The sequence below is a fragment of the Adiantum capillus-veneris genome, chromosome 7, assembly GCF_014529385.1.
Source record: "Adiantum capillus-veneris isolate H3 chromosome 7, ASM1452938v2, whole genome shotgun sequence".
Taxonomy (NCBI): domain Eukaryota; kingdom Viridiplantae; phylum Streptophyta; class Polypodiopsida; order Polypodiales; family Pteridaceae; genus Adiantum; species Adiantum capillus-veneris.
In genome coordinates, this window is record NC_140937.1 from 60,550,652 (window position 1) to 60,565,695 (window position 15,044).

Below are 15,044 nucleotides of genomic sequence, written 5' to 3' on the forward strand. Positions count from 1 at the left end.
GTCTGTTGAATTGCAAACAACACATCAAGGCACTTCTCCGTGATGAGAGCGCCCATATCGGGGCGAAAGCCAGAGACCTCGATAGGAGATCTCAGACTAACTTCGAGGCGGGCTCTCTCAACAAGAGAGGAACTAATCACATCATGCATACTACCTGGGTCAAACAATATGACAAAACGGTGCCTTGACGTACGACCATAACATTTAATGAGAGGTTCATCAATGGGAGGGTCCTGAGAAACTTGGGACACACTCGTGTTATCATTCATTGCATTGACAGAGGAAGTGGGTGCTGTGGGTTCTTTAGATTCATTTGATTCAAGCTTAGGACATGTTCGTTTTATGTGACCCTTAACGTGACAATGAAAACAACGACCTTCCTTAGAATAAGTGCTTTGTTCTTTCGACGTGATGTATCCTCCTACAATTCCTTGTGCTACCTTTTCATCTGGAGTAAGCTTAGGTTTAGCAATTGTGTTAGCCTTACCCTTAGATTCATTGGAAGAATTCTTTGCTGAGAGACTGTTGGAAGATTGGTTAGAAGAGTTATCATTCTTACCATTCTTACCGTTCTTACCGTTCTGAGGGTTCTGAGAAGTCTGCGAGGTACTTGTGGTAGTCTTGTTCTCCTTAGGCTTTCCCTTGTTGTGCTTCATCTCCTGTGCGAGAGCAATCGCTACCGCCTTGTTGAGATAGAGTACCTTGACATCGTACTTGATATACTCGTCCAATCCAAAGAGAAAAGCCTCTTTGCACTCATCATCCGATTTTCGTAATTGAGTACCGAGTTGCAAAACATGATTAGAAAAAGACATAATCGGCATACCATTTTGCTTAAGAGAGCGCCAATCGTCCTTCAATCGTGCGAGGTACTGAGGAGGCATAAACCGCGCCTTGAGCTTGTCTTGGAATTCAGCCCAATTGAAGGAAAGGGGCCTGAATCCGTCGGCTTCTTCTAGGTGCGCGGCTAGCTGTGCCTCTTGCCATGCGTGGTACCAATTAATGGCATCACCAACAAGGTACATAGCTGCCGTCAAAACTATGCTATTTCCTGTCTTCTTAGTTGTCGCAAAAATAAGCATTAAATTGATGTAACCAAGAATGAATAACGGTAGCATCCATCTTACCGTCATACTTACTGAAAGTCAACTTCTTTGTGACTGGATGGTTGGAATCCGCATCGTGGCTTGCGCCACTCAATGAACTCCCACGATCTTTGGGTGGTTCGGTTTTCGAGGCTAGGACTTGGGCAAGCAATTCTTAGAGTGCGTAGCTCCCTTCGAGCTTTACGCTCGGCCTCCAAGGCCGCGCTTCGTGCTGCCGCTTCCTCCTTTCTTAGTTCTTTTCTTTCTTCTCTTGCGTCGCGTTCGCATTCTAAAGCAAGGCGCTTGTCTTCTTGTTGTGCGGCAAGTCCGGCGTTTCTTTCGTCGCGCTCGCGGTCCTTGGCTTCTTGTGCATGGTCCTTTGCTGCTTGTTCTTCTGCTTTACTTGTGAGTTGTGCCAATGCAACTCGATTCGTTTCTTGTTGTTGTGCCATCATGTCCAACATCGACTTGACCATCATCTCCATAGGAGTGAGTGCAACTCGTGGCGTAGATGGCAAAGGGGGAGGGTCGAAAAAGTCTCCTGGTGGGGAAAAATTCTCGCCGCCTCTCTCATGCTCATCACCTGTATGCGAAGTATCCATTCCGCTTCGTGCGACGACTATGCACTATGATCTTTGGTTCTTAAGTTCACGAGGAACTTGGGTTCTTGAGGGTCTTGGTTCTTGGGTTCTTTAGGATCTTGAGGTTTTCTTTCGCTTGCAAATCGCGTTGAGAAGGATTTTCTCTTCACCCGAGTTCTACTCTTTTCTGCGGGCGCACCCCTTGGCGGCCTTGCGCTCACACCAAGGTTGCTTTTTCCCATCTCACGTTGATTGGCCGGCCGCTAAGTGCACGGTCCGTTCTCAATGAGTGAAAAGAGACACGGGGAGGCTGGACAAGCCCTTCTTTCTTGGGAGTCCTGTCACTTTTCAACAAAACACGATTAGGAATCGACATGCCCAAGCGAACTTGGGTTCGTGCGACCTCAACAAGCAAAAAAATTCTTGTGGTTCTTTCCTTGAGTGATACAGAACACTGTCAAAGCTCTGATACCAATGATTGGTGCAGCGGAATGATTGTTTGCGCTTTGCTCAAGATGAGTGCTCCGAATTGTGCTCAAGGTTCCTTTTAGTTCTTATGGAAGGGAGAGCCTTCTGTTCTTGATGGAAAGTGCTATGATCACGAACAAAGTGAATGGACAATGTGCGTGCAAGTGTATGAGACTGAGAGATGAGAGAGAAGAGAGATACGACACCAGAGAGGTTGTAAAACCCTCCTCCGAAGGCCCCACTCTCGTCGGCGAGAGTCGTCTACTTTTGATTGCACAAAGTGGTACAATGCGTATGCAATGGATTGATGCAACTTGGGACTATGCTGACGACGACGACGACGACTTTAGGGCTGATCTGCTGCTATTTCATCCGCTGAAAATCTGCGTTTTTGACTGCTGAAAATGGGGGTCTTGTGCAACCAACCAACTAGGGCTGAATGGTCTGCTGTCCAAGAAGGTTGAAAACGCTGCTCTTCAGCTGTCGTTAAGGCTGAAAACCAAAAACGTTGAGGCTGATGTGTAGTGTTAGTATAACGCTAGGCCAAATCTGGGACTTCTGCTGGCGATTGGGGGGATCTGCAAACGCTAGGGGACTGGAGAGGATGGCGATCATGCAAGGGCTGAAAAACGCCAAGTGACGGAAATGCCCGACGATGAAGGAAATCCAAAATGCTGGGGGTACTGCTGGGGTTCTGGTGAGAAGGTGCTTGTTGAGCATGTGCTCCTGCTGCCTCTTTTGCCAGAAAGTGCTAACTTGGGTTTCCTTATATATTAACTTAGCAAAATTTCCCTACCTACTTTTGTTGGAAAGTCACTTAAAAATAATAAGTGAAAACTACCAAAAATAGGGAAAATAGGCTAAATGCACTGGAAAATTCCCCTGACTGAATCTGATGGATCCTGAAGGGAATACTAATGATCATGCTGTGTGCAACCAGAGGATATACATCTACACTAAGTGACTAGGCATGCACTGTCTACGAATAGACTCACAAAAGTGTCAGATCACTGCTAAATCTAGACTGACTGGACTGACTGAACCCTGCTGTGGTGTAGCTTGTCCACGGATACATAGGGTTGGGATGTGTCACGTGACAATGACACTGCCTCTTGACTTTCTCCTCTTGGCTTTGCCTGCACAAGGCTCGACTCACTCTCTTCCCATCACCTGGTGGTCGCCCCTCATCGCCCAAAACTATCAGCCCCTTTTGTGACGGAAGACCTCGTCTATTGCAGTCCCCAACACCTCCGTCATGACTGGTTGTCGGATGCCTCTCTTTCTCTTTCAACCTTCCCAAGTTGTTCGGAAGATCTTCTTCCCTGTGTGGCTTCTCCCCAAATAGCCTCAAGCTGCCCCTATGTTGTCCTCAAAAGCTACTGTCCTTCTCAGTCTGCCTCGAATCTTCTCGTTTTCCCTCCCTTCAAGCTTGCTGCCCTGCATCACACCAAGCGACCGCCCTCTTCTCCATTGTTGCCTTCCCCATGGGCGCTTCAGCTTGCAGAACTGCAACCCTCGAGTCTGCTTGCCCCAAAGCTAGGCGCCTCCTCTCTGCTCGCCATACCGCCTTCTATATATGGCAACGACCTCTCTCTCAATTGTTTTTTACATCCTCTACAGTTAGTCCTTCTTGCCTCTTCATCGGTTGATCTCCCAATGATTGACTCCCATGATAAATCAGTTGACCATGCTGCCCACGTGTACAACACAACCGTGATAGCTGCCAGCATGTATCACATTAATATGCACACCAGGCGACGAGCAAGAAACGTTTAACTCTACATCTTGGGCTACACACTCAGTAAGCCACCAATGCACTGTGCAAAAGCATGCTGGACTCTTTCTTCAGCTTGGACGAACGAGAATGTACCCCCTGAGACCTCACATATGGCATGCATGATAGCGGCATCATGATCAGATCCAAAGCCAAAAGCCCGACATGCTCCCATTGGTATCAAGCACGACAACGAGATTGATAGGGGCATGGGATTGAGGCCTCTCAGGACAAGAAGAGGGAGATGCATGCATACCACGACCACAAAGCATACCAACTGTCTGACCCAAGAACCCTTGCCATTGCATTTGCCCTCATTGACCAAGTCGAGACCACCAACTGCAAGCACACATAACTCATGAGACGATTTGACAAACATTCCAGCGCTAGAGATTGACTTTTTGCCTATTCCAAAAAACGCTTGACAACGTGACATTGATAACATCGACCTTCCTTAGAATAAATGACTTGTTCTTCTGCCATTATGTATCCTCCTATAATTCCTTGTGCAACTTTTTCATCTAGGGTGAGTAGGCTTTCCCTTGTTGTGCTTCATCTCCTGTGCGATAGCAATCGCTACCGCCTTGTTGAGATCGATTGGATAGAGTACTTCGACATCAAACTTGATATACTCGTCCAATCCATAAAGGAATTCCTCTTTGCGCTCATCATCCGATTTGCGTAATTGGTTGCCGACTTGCAAAACACAATTAGAGAAAGACATAACTGGCATACCATTTTGCTTGAGACTGCGTCAATCGTCTTTCAACCGTGCTAGGTACTTGGGTGGCATAAACCGCGCCTTGAGCTTGTCTTGGAAGTCGGTCCAATTGAAGGAAAGGGGCGTGCCTTCGTCGACTTCCTCTAGGTGCACGGTCAACTGTGCCTCTTGCCATGCGTGACACCAATTAATGGCATCACCGGCAAGGTACGTGACTGCCGTCAAAACCTTGCTATTTCCTGTTTTCTGAGTTGTCGCAAAGTAAGCATTAAATTGATGCAACCAAGAATGAATAATAGTAGCATCCATCTTACCGTCATACTTATTGAACGCCAACTTCTTAGTGAATGGGTTATTGGAGTCCGAATCTCAGCTTGTGCTACTTAATGAACTACCAACATCTTTGACCGGCTCGAGCTTCGAGGTGAGTACCTGTAGGAGCAACTCTTGCATGTGTTGGTCTCTCTGCGTCTCACGCTCTAACTCCAAGGCCGCTCGTCTTTCTTCGGCCGCCAAGCGCGCTTGCTCACGCTCACGCTCCAAGGCTACCCTTCTTTCGTCGGCCGCCAAACGCGCTTGCTCGTGCTCACGCTCACGCTCCAAGGCTAACCGTCTTTCTTCGCGCTCACGATCCAATTATGCCTTTCTTTCCTCGGCCGCCAAGCGCTCTTGCTCACGCTTGAGGTTCAAGGTGGTGCGTTGTGCCTCTTATTGTAGCATCATGTCCATCATCGTCTTGACCAAAGTCTCCGTAGGATTTGTTGCAACCCTTGGCGTAGATGGGGAAGGGGGAGGGTCGGAAAAACCTCCTAGTGGGGAAAATTCTTCTTTGGCACCTCCATGCTCATCACCTCCACGCATAGTATCCATTCCGCTTCGGGTATGACCATACACTAAGATCTTGGGTGCTTAAGTTCACGAGGAACTTGGGTGCTTGTGGTTCTTGAGTTCTTGAGGTTCTTGAGTCCTTGAGTTCTTGAGGTTCTTGAGTCCTTGAGTTCTTGAGGTTCTTGAGTTCTTTCTTTAGCTTGCAATCTGTGTTAGAGAAGGTTCTCCCTTACCCGAGCTCGACTCTTCCCTGCAGGTGCACCCCTTGGCGGCCTTGCGCTCACACCAAGGTTGCTTTTTCCCACTTCACGTTGATTGGCCGACCGCTAAGTGCACGCTCCGCTCTCAATGAGTGAAAAGAGGAACGAGGGGAGGCCGGACAAGCCCTTCTTTCTTGGGTTACCTGTCACTCTTCAAACACGCCCAAGTGGACTTCGGTTACGTGCGACCGCAACAAGCAAATTTTTTTCTGTGGTTCTTTCCTTGAGTGATACAGAACATTGCCAAAGCTCTGATACCAATGCAAGGTGCAGTGGAAGTCAATGTTGAACTTTGCTCAAGATGAGTGCTCCGAACTGTGCTCAACGGTTCCTTTTACTTATGGAAGGGAGATCCTTCTGTTCCATTAGTGAGAGAGTGCAAATGATCACAAACAAAGTGAATGACACTGTGAATGAAGGTGCAGGGGGGGAGAGAGAAATACGACACCAAACGGTTGTCAAACCCTCCTCCAAGGGCCCCCTCCCTATGGCGAGAGGGGTCTATGCTATTGATTGCACAAATCTGATACAATGGTCTAGATGCAATGGACTTGCCGACGATGTCGTCGATAGTGATGACGATGACGAGACGGGCTGAAATCTGAAAACGCTATGGGCTAAAATCTGCAAATTCTGCTAACTGCTGAATTCTGACACTGTGTTGGCGCAGACGGCGATGGCGACGACGCAATGATGATGTGCTGAAAACGCAGATGCTGAAATCTGCGGACAGCGGGCTGAAACTGAAAATGCGGGCTGATTTGACTGTGCAGCGAGGAAATAGATCCAGCAAGTTAGGTAGCGTTTTCAGTTTTCAGCCTTTAACCTTTGCAGAATCAGCCCCTAGCTTCGCAGATATCACCTACCCGCAGCAGATCCTCGCCGTACCGTCAAATCAGCCAGCGTTTACAGTTTCAGCCCGCTGTTTTCAGATTTCAGCATCTGCATTTTCAACGCATCGTCGCTGAGTTGTCGTCCTCGCCATCCTCGCCGACGCAGTGTTAGTGTTCAGTGTAAAGTCAGTGTTTCCCAGATTTCAGCATTTCAGCCCTGCCGTTTTCAGTTTTCAGCCTGTCCTCGTCGTCATCATCATTGTCGTCGACATCGTCGGCAAGTCCATTGCATCTAGACCATTGTACCAGATTTGTGCAATCTATAGCATAGACCTCTCTCGCCATAGAGAGGGGGGACCCTTGGAGGAGGGTTTGAGAAGCGTTTGGTGTCGTATTCTTCTCTCTCTTTCTCTCAGTCTCAGCACTTTCATTCACAGTAGCATTCACTTTGTTTGTGATCACTGCACTCTCTCTCTAAAGGAATGGAAGACTCTCCCTTCCATAAGTAAAAGGAACCCTTGAGCACAATTCAGAGCACTCATCCTGAGCACTATCAACATTCACTTCCGCTGCACCTTACATTGGTATCATAGCTTTTTGCCAGTGTTTTGTATTGCTCAAGGAAAGAACCAACAAGAATTTTTTTTGCTTGTTGCGGTCGCACGTAACCCAAGTCCACCTGGGCGTGCCGATTCCTAATCGTGTTTTAGAAGAGTAACACGAAACCCAAGAAAGAAGGGCTTCCAGCTTCCCCTTGTTGCTTTTTTCACTCATTAAGAGCGGACTGTGCACTTAGCGGCCGGCCAATCGACGTGAGGTGGGAAGAAGCAACTTTGGTGTGAGCGCAAGGCCGCCAAGGGGTGCGCCCGCAAGAAAGAGTTGAGCTTGGGTAAGAGAAAAGCTTTCTCAAACACCGATTGCAAGCTAAAGAACTCAAGAACTTCAAGAACCCAAGTTCCTCAAGAATTTAAGTACCCAAGATCTCAGTGTATGGTCATCGTGCGAAGCGGAATGTTTACTTTGTGTGAAGGTGATGAAAGTGGAGTTGGTGAAGAAGAAGTTTCTACACCAAGAGGATTGTTCCCTGATCTTCTCCCATCCCCATCTACGCCATGGATTGCACCAAATCCTATGGAGGCTTTGGTCAAGTCGATGATGGACATGATGCTACAACAAGAGGCGCAATGCGCCACCATGGATCGCGACCGCGAAGAAAGAAGGGCAGCTATGGAGCTTGAGCGTGAGTAAGCACGTGAAGCTCAACGCATAGCGGCTATGGAGTTAGAGCGTGAGGTGCAGAGACCAACGCATTCAAGAGTTGGTCCTATAGGTACTCACCTCAAAATCCGAGCCAATCAAGGATGTGGGTTGTTCATCAGGTAGCACAAGTAGAGATGCGGACTCCAACAATCGAGTCACTGAGAAGTTGACGTTCAGTAAGTATGACAATGAGATGGATGCTAATGTTATTCATTCTTGGTTGCATCAATTTAATGCTTACTTTGCAACGACTAAGAAAACAGGAACTAGCAAAGTTTTGACGACAGCCATGTATCTTGCCGATGATGCCATTAATTGGTATCATGCATGGCAAGAGGCACAGTTGGCCGCGCATCTAGAGGGAGCTGAGGAAGACGTGCCCCTTTCTTTTAATTGGGCCGACTTCCAAGACAAGCTCAAGGCGCGGTTTATGCTACCTCAGTAATTAGCGTGGTCGAAAGAAGATTGACGCAATCTCAAGCAAAATGGTATGCCAATTATGTCTTTCTCTAACCGTATTTTGCAGCTCGGCACCCAAATCGAATGTTGAGCGCAAAGAGGCATTCCTTTTCAGGTTGGATGAGTATATCAAGTTTGATGTCGAAGTACTCGATCCCATAGATCTCAACAAGGCGGTAGCAATTGCTCTCGCACAGGAGATGAAGCACAACAAAAAAAAGGCCAAGGAGAACAAGTCTTTTCACAATACCTCTCAGATTGTCACAAACTGTTGACGTGTGAAAGCCTAAAGAATGGAGCCAACTTGCGGATGCCGGCCGAGGGGCCTAAACCCTAAGAAGAACAAGTAACAGAAAAGTCCTCCCAACTTATGGAGACCCCGTCTGATGGGGCCCCAAGTGACATGAAGGAAGTAAAGCAGGACTCACACACACACACAAGAACTCGCGAAGCAGGCTGATGACGTGGGAGATTTTCGAAAATCACTTTGGCTGATGACGTGGCAGAACTGTACGGATTTCCGCTTTTCACGCTGGCGGTGCTGACGTGGCAGGATTGTACGGATTTTCGTAAATTGTGTTGGCAGCTTTTTGGCTTTGCTTTTGGACTGGATGCTTTTGAGTTTGAAGGCTTTTCACTGTAATTGCTTTTTAGGCCAAGGGCCTTTAAGTATGAGGTTATGGCTCATTCTTCGACATGCTTCCTGGAGAAGGTGGAGAGTCTGGAGTACCGGTTTGTATATTGTTGATGCAATATAAAGAAATACCGGAAGGGGCGCCAAGGTTTGGGGCCAATACTCTCTGGGGTGGAATTCCGCCACTCCGTGTCGCGTGTCGTCTCTCTCTGTCAGTTCAGTTGTTATTGAAGTGCGAAAAGTCTATTCAGTCTATTCTTTCCTATTGGCACGTGGTGCTCGTCTTGTGACAATGGTATCAGAGCATCAGGCGTGTGCTTTTCTGAAAACACACCGGTCCCACAAAAGAGCAAACAGAGCAAATCAGAGACTTTATTCGAGGTGTCTTCGCCCTCCAACCCGGACTTATAGCCACTCCCATCCTTACTTCATCGCGCATCGAGCGTGCTCCCGTCTTCATCGCTGCGTCTTACAGGGCATAAGCCATAAAGAACCCAAGACTTGGAATTCATGGATTTAGCAAATATTTGCAGTTTTTGCTCAACGAGCTTCCCGACATTCTTTCGCGGCATCCTTAGTAGAATCCTCCGATGCTGCAAAGTTTTCAACAATTTGAGCTACATGTTACCTCCTCTGATGCCCCATGTGGTACCTCCTCCGACACCAGAAAGTACGAGAGCTTCCAACCGACAACCTTCTTAGCCGTCTGTTCCAATCGGGGGAGTCTTCAAAAATATGGTGCAGCCATCTGACCCTGATCCGCCTTTGCCACCGCCATTGCCCCGACCTCCACCACCACCGCCACCAGGCTACAATGGTTGGAGCCCATATGGATACCCTTATTATCCATACCCGGGATATGCGCCTAACTAATCCAAAGATTTCAAAGATGGTGGCACGACATTCAAATTTTTCAGTTTTTCCGGGGTGAAAGATCGCAAGAAAGCATTGCAGTTCCTACAACAATTCGACAACATCTATACTTTGGGGAAGTGTACAGAAGAATCCAAGATTTCTCGAGCAACGGGATTTCTTAAAGATAATGCTATGCAATGGTGGAGTTCAATTGTGACAACTGCATGCTCCAAGGACTTGGCAAGCTTTCAAGAAAATTTTTGCACGTAGTTACATGACTTCGATGTTTAAAGTCCGGATTTTGGCATAGTGGGGTAACTTGAAAATGCTTGCCACCGAAACCATGGATGACTGTAACCAAAGGTTTCTCGACGTGTACCTTCCGGTGTCCTTTCAAGTTCATTCCCTTGGAGGACCAGTGCGAACGCTACAACTGTTAGGTGCAGCGGAATGAATGTTGTATTTTCTCAAGATTAGTGATCTTTATTGCTCAAGGTTCCTTTTAGTTCTTAGGGAAAGAGAGAGCTTTCCGTCTTGTAGAGTGCTGTGGTCACGAACAAAGTGAGTGGATTGTGCGTGCAAGTGAATGAGACCGAGAGAAGGAGAGAGAAGAGATACGACACCGAGAGGTTGTAAAACCCTCCTCCGAAGACTCTCGTCGGCGAGAGTGGTCTACTTTGATTGCACAAAGGTGTACAATGTGAATGCAATGGACTGATGCAATGGGACTATGCCGATGACGACGACGACGGTGACGGCGACGACTTGGCTGAAATCTGAGATCTTCTAGTTGCTGAGTTTCTTGGACTGTTTTGGGGCTGAATTGGTGTACTTCTATCTGCTGTCAAAAGGGGCAACTTCTGTGGTTCTGAGAGGTCTTAGGGCTGATTCACATGGCTGAAATTCCCTGTTTTGACGAGGAATTTAGGGCTGAACAAAATGCTGGAAAACAGGGTTCAAGGCTGCGTTTTTGAAGAAGCTGCCTTGGCTGAAAACGCTGGCTTATTGCAGTTCTAAGGGCTGATCTGTACCTGTTATTGTGCTTGCTGAAAACGCTGCCCTTGCTGTGGGTTCCAGGCTGAAAACGCTACACAAAACGCTGATATGGCTGATTTGTTTAACGATTCCAAAACGCTAGAGATGGGGGCCGCTTGTAGGTGATGAAGATTTGAGATCCCAAAACGCTAAGGCTTGGGTGTTGATGCAAAAACGCTAGGGATGGTCTGAGGGTGGTGTCTTGCCCAACGAGGATTGGATCCAAACGCTGGGGGTGCTGGGGGGTACTGTTGAGAAGTTGCCTGTTGAGCGGGAAGCTCCTGCTGCCTCTTTTGCCGGAAAGTGTGAACTTTGGTTTGCTTATATATTAACTTAGCAAAGTTGCCCTACCTACTTTTGTTGGAAAGTCACTTAAAAATAATAAGTGAAAATCCCAATAAATAGGAAAATAGGCTAAATGCACTGGAAAATACCCCTAACTGATGCTAATGGATTCTGATGGGAATTCCGATGATCATGCTGTGTGCAACCGGAGGATATGCATCTATGCTAAGTGACTGGGCATGCACGGTCTACGAATAGACTCACAAAAGTGCCAGATCACTGCTAATCTAACTTGATCGGATTGACTGAACCTTGCTGTGGTGTAGCTTGTCCACGGACACATAGGGTTGGGATGTGTCACGTGACAACACCATTGGACTACCATCACCATTGCAGGAATATTGTCTCTCCAAGCAAGTCTCTACCATGCAAGAGCTTATGGACCATGCCACGGTCGGCTACAAGCTCATGAAAGGAAAGTTGGAGTTTACTACAGAAGAACCTCTGGCCACTAACCAGAACTCTTGGCAACAACAGACAAATTCTTGGGAATCCCGTGAAAACCAACCTCAACGGCCTCGTCTGACACAACGTCAACGAGATGCCTTGTTACAAGAAGGCCGATGCTTCGAATGTTTCCAAACAAGGCATACGTTCAATACATGTCCTGAGCGAGCCTCGACGTCCTCAGTGCAACCTTCTGCTCCCACGACAGGCAGATCCCTGGGGCCACCTCCGGCCAAGAAGGCTAGACCTGCTATTGGACTAGTACTCGATATCTATGGTATACACCTGGAGAGTTTTTATGAATTATGCAGAGCTTATGGAAAAGTCAACGGCTTGAAAGCCCTTATTTTCTTTGACCCCGGAGCTATGGAGAACTTCATCCATCCAGAATTCTTGAAGCAGATGCACTTTGATTGTGATGCAGAGGGTGGAGAAATTGAAGCTGAGCTAGCCACGGGGCAAACTCAGAAAGTGGTACCGCTCATTGGTGCACTTCCAGTGACTATACAAGATTATCATGGAAAAGCCGATTTCCACATTATGAAGTTGGGCAATTGCGACGTTCTCTGGGGCATGTCCAAGAATGAGTGCAACTCTCCAGGTCCGGAACCAAACCATCACCGTGATGCAGAAGGGCAAGTCCGTTGTCCTCAAAGTTCGGTTGTCCGAACAAAACCCTGAATGACCTCTCTAGTTGTTTTCTAGTTAGATACTTTTGAACATTGTTTAAGAAAGTATTGTTTGAAATTTGTTTGAAATGGATGCTATCTGTTTTAAACTTGTCTTGGTGCTGATTTGAATTGTTTGACTTTGGTTTTAATACTGGTTTCAATGATTGGCGATTTTACTCCCGGGTGGAGAAGTGAGAAATACTGTTTTGGTATTGTTTGAACCTCGGAACAACGCAGGCTGATGCCCGAGGAGTGTTCCGTTGTATGCTAGAAAACCTCTGAACGACGCAAGCCGATGCTTGGGAAGCGTTTGGTTGTATGCTTGAACCTCCAAGCGACGCAGACTGCGATCTGGGGAGCGTTTGGTTGTACAGTCCTTTGAGCTCATGGCCCGGACCTTTTTAGGTTATTTGCGGGGGGAGTGATGAGGTAGTTGTTGAGTAGCTTCATACCGTAGACCGTTTGTCTCGGGGGAGTGCTCAGCGGTGCTGTTTGTTGTGTCTTGTAACATGCATATGTAAGCATTTGTGTTGCATTGTGATGTGCCAACTAGTGAATATTCCTAATTGGATGAGATTGTGTGGATATGTAATTTTAGTGCATCAAGACACTCGTGGAAGATCAGTACGGTCTGGGTGTGATTGCTAATTTTACTACGCCGGAATATCAAGAGTTCCGATCTGGACGAAAGCAGAAGCTAACTCTGTGATCAAAAGATTCAAAAGGAGAAGCTAACCCCTTGATCAAAAGAGCCGAAAGGAGAAGCTAACTCCGTAACAAAAAGAGCAAACTGATTGTTCCTCGGAATGACCCTTGGAAATTTTTGAGCTAATTTGAGTTGTTTTGCAGATTTGCTGTAATCGCGGACGATTACTCTCTCTCAAGAAGGAGAGATGTTACAAACTGCGGACGTGTCAAAGACTAAAGAATGGAGCCAACTTGCAGATGCTGGTCGAGGGGCCTAAACCCTAAGAAGAACAAGTAACAAAAGTAAAGGAAATAAAGCAGGACCCACACACACACACACACAAGAACTTGTGAAGCAGGTTGATGATGTGGCAGATTTTCGAAAATCACGTTGGCTGATGATGTGGCAAAACTGTACGGATTTTCGCTTTTCACGTTGGCAATGCTGATATGGCAAGATTGTACGGATTTTTGTAAATTGCGTTGGTAGCTTTTTGGCTTTGGTTTTGGACCAGATGCTTTTGAGTTTGAAGGCTTTTCACTGTAATTGCTTTTTAGGCCAAGGACCTAGGTTAGGGCTCATTCTCTGGCATGCTTCCTGGAGAAGGTGCAGAGTTTGGAGTACCGGCTTGTACATTGTTGATTCAATATAAAGAAATATTGAAAGGGGTGCCAAGGTTTGGGGCCAACACTCTCTGGGGTGGAATTGCGCCATCCCGTGTCACGTGTCTTCTCTCTCTGTCAGTTCAGTTGTTATTGAAGTGCTAAAAGTCTGTTCAGTCTGTTCTTTTCTATTGGCACGTGGTGCCCGTCTTGTGACACAGATTCCTCAGAACCCATAGAACGGTAAAAAGGGTAACTCTTCTAGCCCATCTTCCTCTAATCCTTAGGAAAAGAACTCTCAAAATGAATTTAAGGGTAAAGCTAAAACACCTGCTAAACCTAAGCTAACCCTAGATGAAAAAGCTGCACAAGGAATTATAAGAGGACACATAACACCAGATGAACAAATCATTTATGCAAAGGAAGGTCGATGTTATCAATGTCACGTCAAGGGTTATATAAAGAAGGCATGTCCTAAGACAACACCACCTAAACCTAAGCTAACCCTAGATGAAAAAGCTGCACAAGGAATTATAAGAGGACACATAATGCCAGATGAACAAATCATTTATGCAAAGGAAGGTTGATGTTATCAATGTCACAAAGTTGGTGGCCAGGGGATTCTTACGTCCTAGTGTAAGTCCTTTTGTTGCTCCTATTTTATTTGTTTGCAAGAAGGATGGTTTGTCTCGTTTGTGTGTCGATTAAAGGGCTCTGAACGAGATGACCGTCAAGAACAAGTTTCCGATGTCTCACATTGAGTATATTATCCATAGACTCAATGGGCAAAGGTTTTTAGCAAGGTCGATCTCAAAAGTGGATACCATCAAGTAAGGGTATTCAAAGGCGATATCTATAAGACCGCCTTTCGCACAGAGTGAGGGCAATGGGAGTATGCGGTTATGCCTTTTGGGTTGACAGGTGCCGTGGGTACATTCAACCGTCTCATGGTAGGCCGTTTTGGCGATATGATTGGCGTGTGTGTTTTTATCTTTCTTGATGATATTCTCATTTTCTCTGCATCGTGGGAACAACATGAAAAGGATGTAGAAAGGGTTTTAGCCTGTTTGGATGAGTGTTGGCTGTACATTGCAGTTGAGAAATCTGAATTTTTCCTCACTAAAGCTACTTATTTGGTTTATATCATTTCTGTAGAAGGTGTCAAGGTCAATCCTGCGAAGGTAGAACATGTACGTAATTGGGATTTACCCAGATTTATGTCATGCATATAGTTCACACAAAGAATTTTGCACGCATTGCCGCACCCAGCACCCATGATAGATGTTTTGAAAGGAGCTAAAACTCGCCGACAGCGCGTGGTTTTGTCTGAGGTAGCCGTTGAGGCTTTCGCAGCTCTCAAGGTTGCGGTGATAGAAGCGCCATGTCTCATCCTTGCCTCTTGGGACGACCCCTTTGAGGTATGGACGGATGCGAGCAATGTCGCAATAGGTGCTGTGCCTCAGCAACATGGCCGTCTAGTTGCATTTCTCAGTCAGAA

At 46.7% G+C, this 15,044-nt stretch overlaps 1 protein-coding gene and 1 pseudogene across 1 annotated transcript in view; one reads left to right on the top strand and one right to left on the bottom strand.

The window, feature by feature from the left end:
* LOC147453940 (acetolactate synthase small subunit 2, chloroplastic-like) overlaps window positions 1-15,044 on the top strand; it is an 86,930-nt gene that overhangs the window by 17,971 nt on the left and 53,915 nt on the right. The window lies entirely within an intron of this gene.
* Window positions 3,628-4,391, bottom strand: LOC147453941 (uncharacterized; annotated as a pseudogene).